Below are 7822 nucleotides of genomic sequence, written 5' to 3'. Positions count from 1 at the left end.
GGTGGGAAAGTGAAGCCCTCCTAGCCGGAGCCCCGCTTCCCCGAGCCCTGCTGCCCTCCCGGCGGGCCCCCGCCCCACCACCCTCCCTGCAGGCGCAGCTCCAAGGCCACGGGGGGGGGGGGGGGGGCGGGGCACCAGGCTCCAGCAGGGGCACCGAGCCGAGGGACTCTGCAGGATGACAGCTCATCAGAAAGCACAGACGAGAAGACAGCTGTGAGGCGCTGTCGGGCTAAGCTGAAAGCCTCAGAGGCTGAGAGCTGCCTTCCTTCCCGGCCCCCAGACACCAGCGTCCAGGGCGATGCTAATGACCTAATGACTCTTCGTCTCTTCAGAAAATAGCCAGTTTTATTCCACACCTTTTCAAATCTGCACAGTGCCCACAGACTCCTTCATGGCCCAGACTCTCGTGAAAGCTCAGACCGCAATGATGGGCTCGGGGCCCCCGCAGGAGATGCCACAGACCTCGGGTGGACGGCCAGGGCTCTGAGGGGACCGCACGTGATGACAGTCCAGATCGTGACCGTGAGAACCAAAGCAAGGCCTGAAATCTAGTCCCAGAAATGCAGACCTCAGGCCGAATCACTGGCTGTCTCCTCTGTGCTTCAGGGAGCATGCTAGCTAACCCTGCCTTCCCCAGAAACAGGTCCACCTGGGAGAGCGGACTGCTCCCAGCCGCAGCACACATTGCTAGTCCTCCTTGCAAAGCCCCAAATCAGAAAAGGAACGGAGAAAAGAAAACTTACCCAGAGAGAAAGGAAAAAGGCCAAGAGGAGAGAAGCCCTGCCTCGCCCGGCTCACCCACGACGAGGCTCTGGCTGAAGAAGGCAAAGCTATTTCTCCCTCCAAATGCCCAGCCTTCCCTCCCATTTATGGCCTGCGAAGATGCTATATATAGCCACAGGGACGGCCTCGCCCCAAATTCATGACCTGCATCATCAGTCATCAGCCTGATCCTGGGAAGGAAAAGTCAACGAGTTGGAAAAAATGAAAATCAGAAAGTGCCAAGTGTCTGTCCAGGGCCACAGAAGGTGTCTCTCTCCTCTCAGGACAAGAGGGTAGGGCCAACATTCCACCATGCCTGGCTCTCCTCCGACCCCTTTCAATGTTTACGCACAAGTTTTCAGACCTCTTTTAAATCCTGTTGAGCTGCCGGTTCCCCGGACCATTCGCTGGTGCTTCCAGATGAGTCTAAGAGCTGCTCGAATTTGGGGGGGGTGGCTTACCACTTGTGCAGAGCACTCAACTCGAGTGATGCGAGCCCCAGAGGAAAGCAAAGGGGGCCTCTTGGGTGGGTTGTGTGTTGGGGAGGTTTTTTGGTTTTGTTTTTATTCCAGGAACTACTCAAGCTTTCACTGGTCTCATGCTGAGGTTAATTTAGCAGGACGGCCTTTCCTAAAAGAGGAGCCGTGCCCAGTCGCCAAGTTACATCTTATTTATAGTTATTAGCACAGATGTGCACTGCATCTAACAACCGGATAATCACAGGGTGTCCATCGTTTTGCACAGCACATGTCCAAATATAAACCACACAAGCCCGGCATGGCCAGGGGCTGGACCCGGGCACGTGTCACCAAGAGGAGGGCCGCGTGGGGTGGCCCCGGACCTTAGAATCCAGAGAACTCCGTTCAACCCACAGCTCAGCGTGAAGAGGGTGTGACTGTCGGCCAACTGGTCTACCTCTCCGTTCTCCCCACCTGTAAAACTAGCTTTCGGTTTGTTACAACAGTTAGAGGAAATGCTATGCGGGAAGTGCCCAGGCTCTCGAGAAATCTCCACGTTCACATGCATGATGTATCAGGAACATAGCCAAGGACCAGACCAGCTAAAGGAGTCAACGAATGTATCCGTGAAATACTACAAAGATACAGAGCGGGAGTCATTCACGTGACTCATCTGAGAGTCCCACAAATACTGAAGCGGGGGCTACACACTTTTACCTTGTGTCTTCTCCCCTTTAGCACTCCAACGGCCTAGCATTTAATACATGTTCGGTAAAGGGGTATCGAACAAACACAGGCAGTTGGCGTTTTATTTCTGCATATCAGTATCCCTTCCAGAAGGAATCCAGCACTGCCCTCCCCGGTGAGGTCCCGTAGGACCGCCCACCGTGGTCCGTGGCTCCCCGCCCACATGGGTGGCCCCTCCAGGCAAAAAGGGACGATTATAGGGCCCCATCTCCTATCAAATGGCATCTCGGTCACCTGAGTCCCAGGAAACTAGCCTCTCCTGACAAAACAGTCTCACTTCCAGGGAGAGACCAGAGGCCTACGAGCTCCTCACGGTAAATTTCAGAACTGCCCCAGCCCCTCCTCCAACGCAGGCAGCTCACCTCCGAGGAGGCTGCCTCTCGGAGAGGCTGCGCAGAGCGGCAGAGCGCGGAGCTGGGACAGAGCTGGCCCTGACGGGGGAGAGCGTCACTCACCGCCATCGGGGAAGATCCTGCCCCACCGCCTGTGAGGTCTCATCTGTGTTAGTGCGGCCAGGACTGTCCTCTGAGGATGAGGCCATGGGCGCCGCACTCGCGTGCGTGTGCGTGGAACCCGCCGACGTGCTTGGAGACACGCAGTGTGGCATTCTCCCCAAGACGTCCCAATCACGGGACAACAAAGTCCCTCTTTGCTGAAGCTCCTCGCAGTGGGGTTTCCGTCCGGCACAACCCGAAGAATCCTGATGGACGCAAAGAAAAAACAATCAGTGATTTTATTTCCAAATCCACCGTGGGAGTTTGCAACGTGCTCAGGAGAAACAAAGTCAGCATCCATGAGAAGCGTCAGATGACGTGGGAACCGTGGTTCGGTGTCTGCTTCACGGGACAAAGTGAAGACTGAAGGACTTAAGTTACAGCGCTGGGCCAAAACTGATGTTTTTAGAAAAATCTATTTGAATATATGAAAAAGGGCAAAATTATTCTTCAGATATTTTGCTAACTTCCACATATTCTGTCTTAGAAAGCAACAAAAACATGGTCTGATGTGTTTTAGAAAATTTCTATCCAATGGGCGGGATACTCCTGTTTTATGTTACAGAGGATGAGGCCTCACGAGAAAGCAGCATCAAGCTCCCGCAGGGCCCGGAAGTGAAGCAGCTCGTCGCGGTGGAAACACACGGCGATGCGGGTGGGCATCTCCAGACTTTCACCCAGCTCTGCCACCGAGTAGCTGCACGGCCTGTGGAACGTTAGCTTTTATTGCCTCCTCTCTAAAGTGGGTCCCGCCATGTCACCCACCGGAGACAGTGTGTGGCCAGCGCTCATCGCGACCCTAACAAACACTGTGGTGAAGGCGGATCTTGGGCACCAGACCCTGCTTAGCCCAGCCCCAAAGCTCCCTGACTCTCCCTAGACTGCTCATCTCTCTGGTGTAGACGGCGTTCATTTCTCCCTGAAGAATTCAGTCCCGGCGTTCGGGCTGCAGTACGATGGGGCTCGCACCCAGCCTGCCCGACCCCAGCCTGTAGGCTGGACACCCGCCCTGCCCGAGCTTTGCTCCGCTCGCTCCCAGGAGCTGCTGCCCGCACAGGCCTCACGGGGCCACGTCCACCTCATCACGTCCATGAGGGTCTCAGTACCTTCCCTCCTGCCTGGGCGCCTGTGGGGCTTGAGGCTGCCCACCTGAAGCCAGCCCGCCCAGAGCCAGCTTCACGCCTCCGACCTGCGGTAGTAAAACTCTAACAGAGATTCTCTAAAGTGCCATATGGCTGCCTCGGCCTCAGTCCCATTTTAATCTGCTTAAAATATCCAACTTCTGCCTAACAGTTCTTAAGTAAAAAGTTGTACTACCAAAAACAATCTGATTTTAAAAATGGGCAAGTGACTTGAACAGACATTTCTCCAAGGAAGACACACAGATGACCAACAGACACGTGAAAAGATGCTCAACGCCACACATCACCAGGGAAATGCAAATCGGAATGGCGAGCTCTCACCTCACACCTCCCAGAATGGCTCGTGTCAAGCCACAACAGAACCCAGAAAATAACAAGCGCCGGTGGGGACGTGAGACGTTAGGACCCTCGTGCGGTGTTGGTGGGAATACAAACTGGTGTGGCCAACCCAGAAAACAGTGTGGAGGCTCCTCAAAAAATTAAAAAGAGCATTCCTGTATGACCCAGCAATCCCAGTTCTGGCCCTTTATCCAAAAGAACTGAGAGCAGGATCTTAAGGACATGCCTGCAGCCCCGTGTTCACGGAGCATTATCCACACGGCCAAGGCACAGAAATGACCTACGTGTCCGTCAGTGCATGACTCAGTCAGGAAAATGAGGTGGATATACCCGTTATTCAGCCTGAAAAAGAAGGCTGCCCATCACATGCTACAGCGTGACCCAACCTTGCCGCCATGTCGGGGGAATGGGCCAGCACCGTGGACACACTGCAGGACTCCTCGTGGGCGGCCTCTAAAGGGGTCAGACTCACAGGAGCAGACGACTGGTGGTTGCCGGGGCCAAGGCGGGAAATGGGGAGGTGCTGCTCAGTCAGAACCGGGAGTCAGTCACGCAGGCTGAACGTGTTCTAGAGATTTCCTGCACAGCAATGTGCATATAGCTAATAATGATATTATGTGGGGGTTTTGTTTTGGTTTTTTTTAATTTATATTCAATTAATTAACATAAAGTGTATCATTACTTTCAGGGGTAGAGGTCAGTGATTCATCAGTTGCATACAACACCCAGTGCTCATCACATCACATGGCCTCCTTCGTGCCCGTCCCCCGGTTACCCCATCCCCCAACTCCTCTCCTCCAGGGACCCTCAGTTTGTTTCCTAGAGTTAAGAGTCTCTCATGGGGGGGCGCCTGGGTGGCTCAGTCGTTAAGCATCTGCCTTCAGCTCAGGTCATGATCCCAGGGTCCTGGGATCGAGTCCCGCATCGGGCTCTCTGCTCCTTGGGAGCCTGCTTCTCCCTCTGCCTCTCTCTCTCTCTGTCTCTCATGAATAAATAAATAAAAAATCTTAAATAAAAAAAAAAAATAGGGCCCTGCAGCGCACAATTAGAAAATCCATGTTCTGGAGTGCCTGAGTGGCTCAGTCCTTAAGCGACTGCCTTCGGCTCGGGTCATGATCTCAGGGTCCTGGGATCGAGCCCCGCATCGGGCTCCCTGCTCGGCGGGAAGCCTGCTTCTCCCTCTCCCACTCCCCCTGCTTGTGTTCCCTCTCTCGCTGTGTCTCTCTCTGTCAAATAAATAAATAAAATCTTAAAAAAAAAAAAAAAGAGCTCTCATGGTTTGTCTCCCTCTCTGATTTCATCTTCTTTTATTTTTCCCTCCCTTCCCCCATGCCCCTGTTTTGTTTCTTAAATTCCACATATGAGTGAGATCCTACGATAATTGTCTTTCTCTGATTGACTTATTTCCCTTGGATGAGTGTTGGTGGTTTTTTTAACAGCACAGAAGAAGTCCTCCCTCCAGTTAGTGTGATGAGCCACGGCTTTAGCATCTCCAGCCACGAGTCCAGTGACGGGCCGGGGGTGCCATAACCCCAGCACCGTTAGCGACCCTCGCCCAGCACTCAGGACTGACGTGTGTCGCCATAATGACCCGGGAAGAACCTGCAGCTCCCTGCGGCGAGATGAGCTACAAAGGTGCAGGCAGTCAGCAGAGCTCTGCTCATGCCGCCTGAGGGGTCTTTGCATTTTGTATGTTTTCGCACTGTTTACGCTGTGATCGTTTCTGACCAAGAGCGAGAGACAGCCTTAAACACTTGGTGGAGGGGTTTCTACTTCGTTTCCCTGGGTGTCGGAGTCTCAGGAGATCTTCCCACGAAGGGCGTGTGTTACTAGTTTTATCCTACTTTCTCGTCCTTCACACCCACCTCCTGCCACCTTCCTTCTCTCTGCTCAGCCCTGTTCCTCTGTGCCGGCTTCATCTGCGTCTCCTATCATTTACGCTCACAGATGGGAACTCAGTGGGAGCAGGTAAGCAGTAACTCTTATTCATGGCGGCTCTCAGCCTGCGGGGCTCCGGCACGCAGCACCTGATTCCCACCACCATCCCGCGAGGCGGAGGCAGCGGGAAAGCAGGTCCTACAGGACTTGAACAGAGCACCTGCCGAGGAGAACATTCCTATAGCCAGCAGAGGCCACGTTCCAACACAGGCTCACACGTTGGACTTCTTGTCCATATTCTCAGCGGCTCCAAACGGCTACCAGAATTTTCTGAGCGCTCTCAAAACAATCCCAACATTTCAGGCAATGAATCAGCCGTAGAAAATGTTCTCTTCCCCCACCTAACATGCTATGCAAACGCTGCATATGTGAAATTAGAAAATTTAGAAATATAAAACTCCTATTTCAGCAGCCCCCCTCACTGCCTCTCCTCTCAAAAACTGAAAATACAAATGTCACAAAAGAGGCACACTTTAGAAAAATGTGTTCTGTTCTTTCCTCTCCCTTCAGAATCCCTTTCTTCCTAAAGATGTATGCCTGTGTGTTCCGTACTCAGAACTGTGAAGGGGTGGCTTAAACCTCAAGAAAGCCACATGGGGGAGGTGAATGAGCCGCCATCCTTCAATGGGAACCTTCTGAAACGTCTATCGTGAGAGTCTGATCTTGTTCAGAGAAAGGAAATACCCCCTTTCTCATCCCCAAGACGCTCAACAGATGTTTCCCTGAGGCCACACTCATCCCACTGACCCACAAAACAGATAACTATCATTCGGAAGAAACCCCTTCCTTGTATTTCGCTCTGAGTCAGTCAAACACTTGTCCACAAAAGGCCCTGGCTTGGAGACGAGACTTCATTTATCTACTCGCATTATTGCAACTCATGCTTCCACCTACTTCAGGCACATTTTCAGGAAAAGTTAGGAAAAGAAATGCCGGGTTTCTTTAAATTGCTTTTCTGTTTCTGACATAAGTTTGCCCTTATTTTGGACTCCCAAGTCAGGTAACCTGGTGCCCTGTGGAGGCCGATATTAGTACGACTACCGAACTTCCATTGCTGAGTGAAGGTTTCCCGGGCAGCGACACCTTCCTGCTTCTCCCTGATGCCCTTCCCCCCAGATCTGCGCTCAATAAAGGACTCCTGAACTGCCCAACAGACGAATAGGTTAGAGATGGGAGAGACCTACTTTAGCTGACACAGTAGTCAATAGCGCTCAGAGCCAGAGGGCGATACCCAGAGTTTACAAAGCGAGGCTATATTTGGCAATTCTTTGCCTCCACTTTATATATGTAGATTTTAAAAAATATATGTACTTTATGTATACATACATTAGTATTTACTGAGCATCTACTATGCCTCATGATATCTGCTTGTTTTAATACTCTCATTGACTCTGTGTGGTGGGTAATACATGATACAAGATGTGTGAAGTAGACGTACAGTTGTATACATGGAAGTTGTTCTATTACACTCCTATCCATAACACAATTGCTTCTGGTAGGACAAGCCTCCTACACAGAACAACTAAAAATTCAGATAAAATGTACATAAGAAAAGAGATGAGAGGGTAGATGATAGATAGATAGATAGATGATAGGTGGGTGGATGGATAGATAGACAGGTATATAGGTGGGTGGATGGATGGATAGATGATGATAGATAGATATATAGATAGGTGGATGGATGGATAGATAGACAGGTATATAGGTGGGTGGATGAATGGATAGATGATGATAGATAGATATATAGATAGGTGGATGGATGGATAGATAGACAGACAGACAGATACATAGAGGGGTGGATGGATGGATAGATAGATAGATAGATAGATAGATAGATAGATAGATAGATAGATAGACAGACAGACATATAGGTGGGTGGATGGATGGATGGATGGATAGATGATGATAGATACATAGATAGGTGGATGGATGGATAGATAGA

The sequence above is a fragment of the Leptonychotes weddellii genome, chromosome 2 (assembly GCF_054177405.1).
Source record: "Leptonychotes weddellii isolate Sample4059 chromosome 2, ASM5417740v2, whole genome shotgun sequence".
Lineage (NCBI taxonomy): Eukaryota > Metazoa > Chordata > Mammalia > Carnivora > Phocidae > Leptonychotes > Leptonychotes weddellii.
The sequence above is the reverse complement of the archived record's forward strand: the minus strand, read 5'-3'. Positions refer to the sequence as shown.